The sequence below is a fragment of the Berghia stephanieae genome, chromosome 4 (genome assembly GCF_034508935.2).
Source record: "Berghia stephanieae isolate SIO BIC M18660-M18661 chromosome 4, UCSD_Bste_1.3, whole genome shotgun sequence".
Lineage (NCBI taxonomy): Eukaryota > Metazoa > Mollusca > Gastropoda > Nudibranchia > Aeolidiidae > Berghia > Berghia stephanieae.
This window is the reverse complement of record NC_088363.1, coordinates 59,832,159-59,847,158: the sequence shown is the minus strand read 5'-3', so window position 1 is coordinate 59,847,158 and position 15,000 is coordinate 59,832,159. Positions and strand designations below refer to the sequence as shown.

General features: G+C 34.3%; 1 long non-coding RNA gene across 1 annotated transcript; it reads left to right on the top strand.

Annotated features, from left to right (window-relative positions):
• The first annotated feature begins 807 nt into the window (after positions 1-807).
• LOC144972055 (uncharacterized) lies at positions 808-11,187 on the top strand. The gene is made up of 4 exons (XR_013645249.1): positions 808-953; positions 5,621-5,694; positions 8,014-8,066; positions 10,243-11,187. It is a non-coding gene; the product is annotated as an uncharacterized LOC144972055 (long non-coding RNA).
• The last annotated feature ends 3,813 nt before the right edge of the window (positions 11,188-15,000 follow it).

Sequence of the window (15,000 nt, the reverse complement as noted above, 5' to 3'; positions counted from 1 at the left end):
ATCTACAGGTAAGAAATTTAATCTTTTTATCGTGATTTAAAAAAAATCATGTTTGAATTTTACAAACTGAAATAGTAGATACCGATCTGCCACCTTAGATTGCCTTCAGCATTAATCAACATGAGGTATTTATGAAAGTGAACAGATTCATGGAGATAATTCATATTCGAGAGATTAACTGTTGAGGTAAAAAACAAAAAAAAAACACATCTAAGTTATTGTTAATTATATTAGGTGGTGAGACTGCATTCCTTTCAAAACATAATTTCTTCAATAATCTATTTATATACAAATTCAAAATATTAACAAGAATTACCTTTTTCAAAAATTCACTACAGGACGGAATCAAGAGACCGGATTGGATCGTGTATTCTTCAAAGGATTGGATTCGTAACGGAGACTTTATCACGAGGTAGGAATTATATTTCTCTCTCTCTCCTCTCTCTCTCTCTCTCTCTTCTCTCTCTCTCTCTCTCTTCTCTCTCTCTCTCTCTCTCCCTCTCTCTCTCTGTCTGTCTCTCTCTCTCTCTCTATCTATCTATCTATCTATCTCTCTCTCTCTTTCTCTCCCTCTCTCTCTCTTTCTCTCTCTCTCTCTTTCTTTCTTTCTTTCTTTCTCTTGGCTCAGTTCACCGGGGAAAGAGTTGTAGGGTAAGGACAAGATATTTTAATAATTATTGCTTAACAATTAATTTGACAATGATTGGATAAATTATAAAGATTTATATAGTACGAGTACGACAACTTTTTAACAGCTGTAGACTGTAAACTCCTACTGAAGACTGAAGAGAAAAAATTAGACGATAAAAGAAACCACAAGGCACCAAGTGATCAAAGATATGAAACTATTCGAAACTTATGGCACATATCAATGTAATATTATAATTTGCTGGCTGATGATCATATAGTAGCTTTGTCTATAATACTTTTGAGGACTTTCCTTTAAATATATGGTAATATTATTCGTTTGCGTTTTGTTGTAGATGTTAAATACAGTCGAGATACCTAGACTAGCCTAGGCCTAGTGCACTTGCAAGAATTTTTCAAAATAGTGATATGAATCAGATATGGGTATTAATTTAGCGTAGAATAATAAAGGGGAGTAAAACATTTACTGGTGTGAAAAAATTATCGCTCTATCTCAACTGGTTAAAAAGTTATGACCGTTTATGTGGTGGAAAATCTCTATATAGCTTAATAGGAAAATATGTGACCAAAACACAGCAACCCAATGGATAATCAAGTATAATTCAGAAACTGCTTCAGATACATCTATGAAATTTTTACATGCGGTAATTCAACATCTCTGTAATACATTGCAAACAGAAAAAGAATTATTTATTGAGAGAGAAAAGTATAGTTTAGAGCTGAAACAGCTGAAATCAAGGAAAAATAGATCACGACATGCAAATGAATGACCTATTGTAATTTTGGAAAAGTCAACAATAAAAATTTATTCACATGAAGATAGACCAAATATACCACTGAATCGGCGTCATTTAGTTGTTCACTTTGAACTTTTCAAAATGAAAAGACCTCATAAAAGCAAAGATATAGACTGATAAATGTTTGAGGTGGTGTATTAGTGTTTAAAAATATCGAAAATAGGTGATTTTAAAAACTTCCGCTCCCCCGTTCCCCAAAATTGAACAGTCGCCCGTCAAAGAATAAAAAACGTCAAAATCAACGCTGTGATTATCCCCAGACACCTGTCTTGGGATAATAAAATTTTGTTATCCCCAGACACCTGTCTGGGGATAGCGAATTTTCATTATCCCCAGACGCATATTTGAAACTCCGCTCTTTTAAACAATTATCCCCATGCCAGAATATGGAATGTTTCCAAATGCACATAGAAATAAGGAAAGTTAATAAAATATCTATAAAAACATAAAATTAACCAACATTAAAATCAGTTGTTACTACATATACACAATATTCGTCGACTTCGAAGTGGCTGTCATGGCCGAATGGTTTTGTCGTCTGCCCTGGAAGTTTGACCAGAATCAACGTTGTGGGTTCGAATCCTGGTAACGTCACTTTTTTTTTTTTTAAATTTTTTTCATTCCGTCTTCTTTTTACAGAACGTTGAAAGGGATAAATGTCCCATCCATCCTCCCCCACCTCTTTTTTTTATTTTTATTAAACTCACACTCTCTCTCTCTCTCTCTCTCTCTCTCTCTCTCTCTCTCTCTCTCTCTCTCTCTCTCTCTCTCTCTCTCTCTTGTTTTTTTTTCTGTTTCTAGCAAATATATTCGTCCCCACTCCGATCTCAAATAGTGTCTAAAAAGAATAAATAATTAAAAAGCAAACAAACAGAAATATTCAGAGAGCGACCAAATGGTCAGATAGAGGAGAAAAAAAAACAATAATTGTTTTAAAAATAAAAACAATTTAAGAAATTCATGCTCAGAAACGGAACATTTACATAAAGGTTAAGCAAACAAAAAAACTCTAAGGTTTAGGTCAAAATATAAAAAAAAAGAAAAAGAGAGATTTCCCTCGGAGCAGGGAATAGTGTTAACAATAATAATAATAATAATAATAATAATAATAATAATAATATAATAGTAATGATATAAAGAGTATTAATAATAAAAATAGTATTATTATTGATAATAATATAATAATGATTATGATGGTAATAGTAATAATAATAACAATTATTACAATTATTATTATTATTATTATTATTATTATTATAATAATTATTATTATTTTATTATTATTATTATTAATATTATCATTTGACCAAAACAAAAAAAAAACAATAATAGATCTAGAGCAAATTAAATAATGAAATAATATTATCGGAGAAATAAAAAATTCAACTGATTAAAAAAACTCTTGCTCGGAATATGGAACAAGAGTGAAAACAATGAACATCAATTGGGAAGAAAGATAAAAAAAGTTTTAAAAAATAAATATTAAAAAAAAAAAAAAAGTTTTTAAAAAGTGTGGGGGGGGGGGGGGGGGGGGGGGGGTCGCGACTGGTTCGAATCTGCAGCTAAAAGGAGTAAAATGAAAGGTGGCCTAACCCATGAGCTGTCTATCCACACCGCTATCGAATATCTTAAATTCATATATGAGCTAAACATATTTCCGCACTTTTTGCTTCCTTGTTTTGGTAGTTATTTTCATCTCTGATTCGAATAAAAATATGTTGTTGGATCTAGTTTTGCGGACGTGTGATACTAAATTGTATTGTCTTGTGCGAAGAAAAGACAGGAAATTAACAGGTGTCGGTTTTGGGCTTTGGGGCGAACAACACCATGGCCTAGGAATTCGTCCGCGAAATAAAAAATTAATTCCCGGTCATCCCCAAAATTGTGGCCAGAATGAGCAAATTATAGAAACAATAAAGTTAACAGGTAGGTAGGTAGTGAAAATTTAAATGGTTGGTGGACTATGAACAGATTTGATGAAAACCCAACTTTCTTCCTGGTTGAAAATAAAAAGTCGAATTGCCAGTTTGACGTTTCAGATCAAGTAACAAAAGAAATTTCATTGATCCATTTGTTTTTAAAATAATTTTTTTAAAAGAGCTGGATTTGACATTTGATCACTATTACTTTCATCTTGTGTTAAATATCACTTGATATATTAACTGTTTTGGGACACAACCACTAGTATTTTTTCCAGAATATTTGGTTTTTTCACGCCTAGTTTGGCATTTAGCATAAAATCTTTCTGCCCACTTGCTACATGCGTCTGGGGATAACTAATTTTCATTATCCCCAGACAGGCGTCTGGGAATAATGACAGCCAAAATCAAAATCGATCAGAAAAAAGAAAGAGAAGCGTAACTTATAAAATGAATGCATGGACATGAAAACGCCAATTAATTGAATAATGTAAAACAAAAATAACTTACATTAATTGCATATATTGTAAGAAAAAACAGTTGTAAAGTTTTGATGTGGATTGACGAAGTTATCTCTCAAGTAAAAAAAAAAGCGCAGCAGACGACAGGAAGTGAATCAATATTATAAGAAAATCTTCTGCAAACAATCGAGGACAAGTTATATTTTTTGGGGGAGCTATAACTTTGAGTGCAACCTTTATTTTGCTCTGAAATTTTTAGAGAAGCTACTTAAATATATATCTCAGGACGACGTTTTTTTTTAGTAAGAAGGACCATCTCTGGTTTAAAAGTTATAAACGTTTAAACACACAATCTCTTTACACAAAGATTTCTCAAAATCACGATATAGGAAGATAATAAATTTAGCATGGCTGTATGTAGAATTTTATGCCCTTTCCAATGATATATAATACTTGCCATTTCATTTCACTGAGAAAGAAAAATGAATATTTTTAAAACACTCCTAAAAATTTTCCACTCAAAAACGGAAACAGAAATCTCGCCTCTTTTCAACTCGCGAAGGCTACTTCTTGCAAGTGCCTAGATATATAGAATTACAAGTCTTAATTTATTACACTACAGATAATAGACGTCTTCGCTTACAATTAAAGCTTTATTCATTGTAGTAAATTCATTCCGAATCCAAATAAAATAAAATGGATGGATTTCAATTTCAGGGTCCGTAATATCGAACCAAATTGGTCACCCCAAATTATCTGTACATGCCATACACAATTCCATTATCCATACGCTTCACTGCAGTGTGTCACATAACTATACTATAACGCCGTCACATAAAGCCTTTTCGTGTGTTTACATAGCGCTCTTTTTCACGGTGTATTGAATTTTTTTTTTAGATTATAAAAAAAATCTTGCACTAGACTAGACATAAAAATCGACATTCATACCAATCTGAACTGAATTCATCTGAATGAGTATAATCCACATTAATTAGACTGTTAACAGTATTTTCAAAAGTAAATTGAATTTGAAAGCATTGAATTCAATAACTTTTAACAGCCTATAAGCCAAATATTTTAAACTGTGTGGTGTAATATTAGTCAATATTGGAGGTCAAAATAATTAACTGAGTTATGCCCTTTGTATTTTAAGAACTGAGATTCTTTGCAGGTGATTTTTACAATGAAGCACCTCAAAATACAAGGAAAGCTTTCATGTGCTTATAGAAATAGTGAAATAACGATAAGTATTCAATTGTAAGCTTCAATTTATTAGACAAAGACAGATACTGTCTTACAATTCAATACTTACCGTTTTTTTTCTTCTTCGAGCTTCAATCAGCACCATTTTAATTATAGAAATAGTGTATCTGCACAATATATCAAACTTTGAAAAAAATCCCAGCCGACAATTTGATGCATACGGGAATTGTAGAATGAACAAATCTAATTTATGACTGTTTTGTTAGACTCGATCTCACCATTTTCTGATCCATTGTTTGGAATCCACAAACAGGGTTTTACAAACTGAAATCATAGATTCCAGTATTCCACTTAGATTGCCTTCAGCATTAACCAACATTTGGTATTTACAGAAGTGACAATTTTTCTCCTGATAATTCATTTTCAAGAGTTTGATTTTATTTTTTTAATTGGCGAGGTCAAAAATTATTAGTTACTATTATCATTAAGTGCAAGGCTGCATATCTTTCAAAACATAATTTCTTTGCTCATTATCTGTTTACAAATTCAAAACATAATCAAGAAATACATCTTTATTTTTAATTCACTATAGGACGGCATGAAGATACAGGATTACATCGTGTATTCATCAAAAGATTGTATTCGTAATGGAGATCCAATCTTGAGGTAGGTATTCCATTTAGTTCTCTTCTCTCTCTCTCTCTCTCTCTCTCTCTCTCTCTCTCTCTCTCTCTCTCTCTCTCTCTCTCTCTCTCTCTCTCTCTCTCTCTCTCTCTCTCTCTCTCTCTCTCTCTTTCTCTCTCTCTTTCTCAAACCTTCTGTATCTCTCCGTCTCTCTCTATCTCTTTTTCTGTCTGTCTCTCTGTTGGCTTAGTTAACTGGTGAAGTAAAATACTAGCGAAAGAGTGAAAATGGAAAGGCTTCATATGGGAACAAATCAGACAATGGACTTTCGGGTACAAACCCTTCGTCAGCACAATACACAAATAAACGTGGAAAACAAATAAAATTGATTGAAAAATAACTTGTATCGCCTCAACCCCCCCCCCCTTTTTTTTATTTATTTTTTTTTTTATATTTTTTTTCTGTTGACGTTGTTGCTTTGTTTGTTTGTTTGTTTTTTGGGGGGTTTTTTGTTCTTTTGTTGTTTTTTTTTTTTCTTCTATTCCCTCTTTTCTATCTATCTATCTATCTATCTGTCTATCCATCTATCTATCTATTTATCTGTATTTTCCACTTTACTATCCCATCGCCATCTGATCGTTCGTATTTCCTTCGCGAAGATTCGACCTTCGCTCATCCAACAACCCCCCCCACCTCCGCCGTGACTCTTTTCACCTCGCCCTCTCAACGCCCCCTATGTTTCACAACAGCTTTTCTACTAACTATCTATATACTACTACTATTACTATACTACTACTACTATATACTACTACTACTACTACTATACTACTACTACTACTACTACTATACTACAACTACTACTACGACTACTACTACTTCTACTATTACTACTACTACTACCACTTATATGTCTTTTATCTTCCATTATTTTCTGGAAAGTTCTGTTCCTGACGTGACCTTTTCTTATCAATTAGATCACCCCCTGGGGCACCTATCCTCTAGCCACGCCATGCTAACATTTCATTCATACTGCAACCACCATTGAGTTCAGACAATACAAGTTATTTTTCATTATATTTTATTTGTTTTCCACGTTTATTTGTGTATTGTTGTGCTGACGAAGGGTTTGTACCCGAAACGTCCATTGTCTGTTTTGTTCCCATACGAAGCCTTTCCATTTTCACTCTTTCGTTAGTATTTTACGACACCAGGCAGCCCTTACCGTTTTCTACTTAACTGGTGAAGGCGTTGTATTCAAAGGACGTTTTGATAATTCGATAATAATCTTGCTAATCCTCAACTAATTAAATAGATAAGGAATGGATAAATGAAAAAGATTTAAATATGAGGACACAAACAGCTGTAAACATAATATTGGTGATCAATAATTAGATAGTGAAAAAAACAAAGTCCCGTGATATGAAAACTCATTGAATGCATTGTTTGGAAAGCACTGACAAGAGTCCGTTCAAGAAAAACGCATAGACTAAATATATATTTCAATTGCTCAAGGTAGTGAATATCAGTCAAAACTCACGCTTACAGCAATTATTATTACTAATTTTAAGTTTAATTTAATACAAGCTGTTTGCAGGGCTTCTGACTGACAAGTTTCTAAAGATAACACTTACAACAATAAAATAAAAAAAAATTCCCTTTATTCATCCTATAGGGGAAATTGTTTTAGAGTCTATTCCAAGGGAATACTGGAATAACCCAGACGTCAGCCGCAGTGCTGCACTTCAAACTGAGCTTGGGCTAGGTGACTTGCTCAAGGCCACACAGCGCAGCCGGTATTCGAACTCGGGACCTTTGGGGTACAAAACAAAAACTGTACTACTGAGCCACACTTCCCCACCCAACTGAAACTGAAACAGTGATAAAGATCAATGTATCTGCCAAAAACATGGTTTTAAAGAGTTCACAAGTGATAAAATTAATAAAATGGCCCACATTTAAAGAAACTGTCTCTATCCTTACTGTAAAATATTTTCTCGTCATTTAATAACAACTACAAAGTAAAATTGCTTATAGTTATAGTAGTAGAATTTTTTTTTACTAATGTTATATATTGAAATAATCAGGAGTTTGGTTTGATGAGTATAAACTCTCATAAGTGTCATAAGATCTGTCTGTGCTGCACGATTAATAGCCTTGTGCTATGTCTTCATTTAGAAGTTAGCCTTTGAGGCTCAACAGGGGAACAGAACTTGTCACATTGTTTTAGTAGTTAACCAGTTGAGCTATCGGGATGAATGTAAAGATGATCTGAACGTTAGTTGTGAGACTGCATTTCTTTCAAACATAAACTTCTTGGATCACAACATAAACAAGAATAACGTTTTTTATTATTTTCTCAAGGATGGACAGGATTGGATTGTGTATTCTTCATAGGCTGGAGCCTTCTCTTTGAGGTAGGAATGTCTGTTGGTCTTCTTTCTCTCTCTCCCTTCTCTACCTCCCTCTTCCTCCTCTCTCTCTCTCTCTCCTCTCTCTCTCTCTCTCTCTCTTTCTTTCTCTCTTCTCTCTCTTTTCTCTCTCTCTCTCTCTCTCTCTCTCTCTCTCTCTCTCTTTCTCTCTCTTTCTCTCTTTCTCTCTCTCTCTCTCTCTCTCTGTCTCTCTCTCTTTCTCTCTTTCTCTCTCTCTCTCTCCCTCTCTCTCTCTATCTGTGTGTTCCTCTTAGTGGGGACCTGTGCTTGTGTCAGGATGAGACATTTAGGTGATCTCAAACTAAGTACATTGATAGTGGCTCTACATCTACATCTGTTCCCTATTTTTCTCCCCTGTCTCCCTTTTTCTTGGGTACTTTGATTGTAATTCTAGAAATTGTTACTATCCCACTTTCTTCCTTTTTACTGGCGCTGAAATTACCTAAATGTGTGGCAAGCGCCGTAAAACGCTTAAAAACGAACATACTACCCCTTTCTACAAGCACCACCACCATTACTACTGCTACTACTGCTACTGCTACTACTACTATTACTACTACTACTACTACTACTACTACTACTACTACTACTACTGCTGCTGCTGCTACCACTACTACTACTACTACTACTAATCTCTAATACTACTTCTACTACTACTAATCAGTGATGCCAAAACTCCGGTCTCACCGGGGAAAAAACTCTGGTCGGGAGCCAAAAATTTCGGTAGCGGGCAACTTCCGTCAAATTCCGGTGAGGTCAATTTGTTCCAAGGATACCCCCCCCCCCCCTTCCAAACTTCTTCATCATCACTGCCACTAATATTACAACCATCGTCACTCTACTACAACCACCACAACCACATCATCATTACCACTGCTACTACAACCACAACCACCACATCATCATCACCGCTACCACTATATACAACCACCACCACCACCACATCATCATCACTTCCACTGCTACTACAACTACCACCACCACATCATCATCACTACAACACCACCACTACAACATCATCACCATTACTACCACTACTACTACAACTACCAGCCCCACCACAACCACCACATCATCATTACCACTTCTACTACTGCAACCACCACCACCACATCATCACTACCACTACTACAACCACCACCATTACCAACACATCATCTTTACCACTACTACTACTACAACCACCACCACTACATTATCATCACTACCACGACTACTACTATAACCACCACATCATCATTATCACTACTACTACAACCACCACCACCACCACATCATCACTACCACTACTACTACAACCACCACATCATCATTACCACTACTACTACAACCACCACCCCCACCACATCATCATCACTGCAACTACCACTACTACTACAACCACCACCACATCATCATTACCACTACTACTACAACCACCACCACATCATCATTACCACTACTACTACAACCACCACCACCACATCATCACTACCACTACTACTACAACCACCACCACCACATCATCATTATCACTACTACTACAACCACCACCACTACATCATCACTACCACTACTACTACAACCACCACCACCACATCATCATCACTACTACTACTACTACTACTACGACTACTTCTACTACTACTACTACTAAGACAGGAGGTAAATATTTTCATCGAGGCAGTCATTTCAAATAATAGCGTGCAATATGTGTTTTGATCATCTTTTTTGTGCACCATGAATAATATCAATCAATGTCATATTGTAGGTGTTAAATAGGCCTCTCACAAAATAGTATGTATATAATACTAAGACTAGGCCTCTCACAAAGGATTATGATTATTATACTAAGAACAGGCCTTTTATAAAATATTATGTATATACTGAGACTAGGCCTCTCACAAAATATGTATATACTAAGACTAGGCCTCTCACAAAATATGTATATACTAAGACTAGGCCTTTCACCAAATAGTATGTATAACCTAAGACAAGTTCTCTCGCAAAATAGTTTGTATATACTAAGACTACAAACGACTTAGTTGAAGCAAAGCTTGAAAATCTTGAAAGATAGAAAGCCCCAGGATTAGACAAGAATCAACAAAAGTTGAACTAGATGTGAAGTCAAAGAACTGATTTTTTTTCCCTGCATTTTATGATCTGTTACTTTTTGTTACAGATATTTGACGTCATCAAGCTCCAGGAATCGAGATTGGCCATATGTGGGCGGTAGGGGCGGTGGCCAGCAGGGATGGTGAGGTCATGGAGGATGATTGTGGTATTCAGCGGAGTAATGGGATGGGTTATATTGGAGGGCTCCGGGGATTGTAATGGCAGTGATCAAGATGTTGGAGGAGTTGTTGGTGGCGAGGTGATGATGGGGATGTAGATGGTGGAGCAACAATAGTGGCATTGTTGGTGAAGGTGGCATTGTTGGGTGACGGGATGATGGAAATCATGATGGGAGGGTTGTGGTGTTGAAGGGATGAAGATGGGAAGTGATGATGATGGCAATGGTTGTGAAGGGAGGTAATGGTGGAGGAAGTGATGATGGTGGTATTGGTGGGGTTGTAGTGATTGTGATGTAGAGATTGTGTTCGTCGAGGAAGGTGGTGGTGGGTGGAAGTTGTGGGGAGGATGAGGATGCTGGAGGTAGATTCAGTGATAAAGTGAAGGTGGTGGTGTGGTTCTGGACTTGGGTTTGAGTTGATTCCAACTGGTTAGGGCCGGGTGAGTTACATTCGTGTTCTTTGTTGACAAGATGATTGTGGTTGGCATTCGCATGGATTTGAAATACAGATAAGTGTGCTTCTACCGGTGGGGGTGTATTTGTTTGTGTTTCATGTCCATACCCAAGTGCAGTAGGCGGACTGGAGGCCTACAGGAAGCCCGAATGTGTTTGGGCAGAATGTTGATTTACAATTGTCTTGAAGACGGGGATAGGGATGTGATTTGTTTGACTCTTTCTGGATGGGTCACCTTGATCCTGGGTTTGGAACTGTGCCATTTACTGGATCTTTATTGTTGAACCTGCTTCTATCATTTTCGCCAAGCCATGGCTTTCACTTATTACCACTAACCTCACATCATGGTCTCTTCTATCACAACCCCTATGACTCTACCATTACTTCCATCATCCCTTCCAAAGCTATCACCTCCCAACACAACCATTGCCATCAGAATCGCTCCCATCATCATCATCTTCACCACCATAGCCCTGCCGGAGTGATTTCCATCATCACGTCACCTGCCTTGCCATTTTCACCATCATTGTCACTGCTGCTGCTTCCATCATCTACATCCCTGCCATCACTTTTATATCAACAATACTTTCTTCATCTTGAGCTCTGCTGGTGCAATCTCTGCCGATCTGACCCTGAAAATTACTCTTAGAACGCCATGATCATTTAAAGTGGCTTTATCGTCCCTGCCACCTTGCAAGGCAAGCAAGACAAGCAAGGCAAGCAAGACAAGCAAGGCAAGCAAGTCAAGCAAGTCAAGCCCTCAATGGTGACTCTTATCACCATTGCCACTTTCACCATCAATGGTGACTATCATCACCATTGCCTCTTTCACCATCAATGGTGACTCTTATCACCATTGCCTCTTTCACCATCAATGGTGAATCTTATCACCATTGCCTCTTTCACCATCAATGGTAACTCTTATCACCATTGACTCTGTCACCATCAATGGTGACTCTTATCACCATTGACTCTGTCACCATCAATGGTGACTCTTATCACCATTGCCTCTTTCACTATCAATGGTGACTTTTATCACCATTGACTCTTTCACCATCAATGGTGACTCTTATCACCATTGCCTCTTTCACCATCAATGGTGACTCTTATCACCATTGCCTCTTTCACCATCAATGGTGACTCTTATCACCATTGCTCCTTTCATCGCGTCCTTTCCTATTTTTTTCAAGCCTATATTATACACTCAAGCACTTAAAGAATTCATTCACCGTTAATAAGATTTAAATGCCCAATCTTTAACTTCAGATATGGTAAACTTTCAGTTGTTTTTGTCGTATTTTTTCAGTTGCAGTGTTGTGTCATTTTTCTTTAATCTTAATTTTTTGTTCACAATATTTCATCAACTCTCAACATGACTATGGGAATATCTATTACAATTACCTTGTAGTTGGATAGAAAGATAATTTTCTTAAGAAAAGTCATCTCATCAAAATTAAAAGAAATTTTTTTCCTGTCTCAGAATTTTCAATGGCCATTTTAATGTTAATGACTCGCGTACTGTATAAAATAGCTTTCATTTTGTATAAAGTTTTGATAAATGTACTTTCATTTCATCCAATATTCAGTTTACCTTATTTTAATCTCTTATTCATGTATCATTCATTGCCTATAAGTTTTATTGTCTAATATTTTAAAGTCATATCAATGTCTGGTTTTATTGGAATGTAATTTCAAACTCATTTAATACTTTAACATTATTTATGCAAATATAACAGTAGCTTTTTAAAAACAGAACAATTCATTTATTTGATATTTATTAGCTTGAGTATATTTTTTCTGTACACGTAAATGCTTACTACTTAAAGAAGTGATTTGTTTCTAGAAACCTCTCTGTTTAAACATTACACAGATCGCTTGACATATCATTCTATAGATATATTCTAATACCCTTTTAATTTTGCGATGCCTATACACTTTTGATTTATTAGCAATGATACAAAAGTAATAATAGTTTTTCTTAAAAGAAAGGTAAGAGTGATGCACTTATTACAAAATATTAATAATACGTTAAGTTTTTATAAAACATGGTTTTAATTTCTTTCATATTCATCGTTATTCAAGTAATAAATTTCTTAGTCAGCCATAGTAATTTGATAATTTGATATTTTAGTATTTAGTTAGAATGCACATGTTGACAAAATATGTTACAGTTTGTTTAAAAAACAAACAGGTTCAAGAACGCTTTTGTTATCATTATATACATAAACTGAAATGCAGGTGTTTCGTATTATTATTTTATTGTCATTACCTTACATTAATAAAAAATTCACTCTTTTTGAAAATGTTTATTCTATTTCTTTTATAAATTTAATGTTATAACTATTATTGTCATTTGCATAAAATATGTGATATGTTACCTAACTATAAATATATAAATATTTTGCAAAATGTTCTATAGATAATGCCCTTTTAATTTTGTCATGACAACACTTTTTTATCATGAATTTTGTTAATTTTAATAGGAATATATTTTATTATTACATCATTTATATCAAGTAATTTAAAATTAATTTCACTCTTTAGTATAGCAGTCATAGATTTATAACAAATGAAGCATAACATTCAGGAACTTAAAAGAGTGTTTTAAAATACTAGAATTTATTTTCTTTTTCTTTAAATATGATCCATCAAGTTTTCAAATATTTGATATTACGGCCAAGCAACCATTATTAAAGTAAACAATAATTTGAATGTATTTATCTGGATTGATATGTAATTGATCTTTGTTTGTATTCATTATCTTTTTTTTCTTTTTCAGAGATTATTAAAATCATAGTCCATTTCTAAAATTTCGTTCTTAGATTTTATATTAACTTGTAGTTGAATAGGACTTTGTGCTACTGATTTTCTTATACACCCTCATTGAGTAATGTTGTTTTTCATTTGTCACATGTCATCATAAGTAACGCTTGATAGAATTTTAATTTATTCGCAATCATATGAAAATAGCGGTAACAATGATGAATTTTTATGAGTAAGCATTGTTTTAATTTTGATTTTAAAAATATCCATCGTTTTGAAAAAACAATAATGATATGGTTGACATCAACTCACACATTTTCATTTAGGAATATGTTTTACAATTATCTTGTGGTTGGATAGGCTTTGTTTTGTCATACAGATAGTGAAATTGTCTCATCAACGTTGCGCTTTAATAATAATGCATCTACCATTCATTTCTCCTATCATTATACAGTTTGATATCTTATTTACACAAAATTACATCACAATATCATCATGTTCTTGTACATGTTTTATTATCTCGTGCTTTATAATCATATCATATATGTTGAGTTTCAATGGAATATAATTTTGAATTTGTTTTATACTTTATGGCAGTTGTGCAAATATGACATAAGCAATTCACAAAAGGAATAGATACTTCATTTATTTAATATTGAAATATTTTTGTATAATGTTAATACTTAATGCTTAGAGAAGAAATTATTGTTGATATAAAAATTATATTCTTTTATCTGAGAAAGAAATTACAAGCTCAACAATTTTACACAAATCCGTTATTTACATTTCATTGTAAAAATATATTCTCATATATAGATTTGATCTTGTAATATTTTTTTTGATCCATCAATTTTCAAATGATAAATTTCTCAGCCAGCCATTATTACTAAATAAACATCAGAGAGAGAGAGAGAGAGAGAGAGGAGAGAGAGAGAGAGGGAGAGAGAGAGAGAGAGACTGTTTATTCACACTTTTCACGCCAAAATAATATTAGCTATATGACAAGTGGGGTCTAGAATTTAGCTTGAATAAGTTAAGGATTAGAAACAAAAGATCCATTGTTTTCGAATATATGATGTCATGGCCAAGTAGTCATTATATAGATAAGCAAGTATTTTGTTGTTTTTATTTGAATTCAACATGTAGTTTAACCCTTCCTTTTTTCTTCAAATAATGAACATCTCAGTCGCCCAATCATTAATTGGTAAAATAGAGTAGTTTAGAAGTAACATACTCGTATATTGCCAGTTGGACTGTGCGTTTATTTGCTCCTTGCCAAGGAAGAAATATATCATTTCTGTAAGGAAATGGGCCAAAAGTATTTTTATCTTTTATACTTGTTTAAATATATAATACGATGTTGAATTAAGCAAAGTCATATGTGGAATTTAAACAAAATAAAATTCATTGTAATTGGATATGGCATTTTA